Genomic DNA, 850 nt, shown 5'->3' with positions numbered 1-850 from the left:
CACATGATTACACCAAAATTTTAACTTATTAACCAAAACGATAACCCAAGTAATGTATAATGGTGATTATCACACCCCTATCACATGATTATCACACCCCTATCACATGATTATCACACCCATATCACATGATTATCACACCTAGTATAATCCTAACCTATCGAAACCATTCGAAATCGTTGTGATAATGTCTAACATAACCAATTGAAACCATGATGAAATCGAGTGACATTGATATCACATGAGTATCACAACTAATCGATTAAAAACTTATTCAAAACGAGTAATTTTGAAAGATACCTTGAATTTGTCCGCTTGTTGCATACAATGGCTTCTCGATTAGGGTTCTTGGTTGATTAGGGTTGTGTGTTCTTGGTTGATCACCGTCGATCAATGTTTGCTTCCATCGATTGTTTTTTGCGATTTGAAGTTACGAGTCTTGTTGAATTCGTAATCGTTTACTAGATAATGATAAGGCTAATGATAATAATGATCGTGTTTAAAAGATAATTATCCTTTTAATTTTAAATTTTTTTGAATCTTTTTCAATTTCAATTTTAATTTTAAAAATCTTTTAATTTTATTTTTTATCACAATATGTGGTTATTGGGTTGTTCTCGCGTTCTTGTAAATCACAGGGGTTCTCGTTTGAACCCTTCCCTATATATATATATATATATATATATATATATTAAACTTAAACATATTTTCAATATGTTTAAGGCCATAAACTAATTATATTAGAAAAAAACAAATTAATATATGCACCTCACATTCAACATAACTGTGTAAACTATTCAAATTAACGTTTGCCCAATGCAGCCACCTACTACACTATTCAAATTAACGT

Source organism: Cynara cardunculus, assembly GCF_001531365.2.
Source record: "Cynara cardunculus var. scolymus isolate 2C chromosome LG 12, CcrdV1, whole genome shotgun sequence".
NCBI classification, from domain to species: Eukaryota; Viridiplantae; Streptophyta; class Magnoliopsida; order Asterales; family Asteraceae; genus Cynara; species Cynara cardunculus.
The sequence above is the reverse complement of the archived record's forward strand: the minus strand, read 5'-3'. Positions refer to the sequence as shown.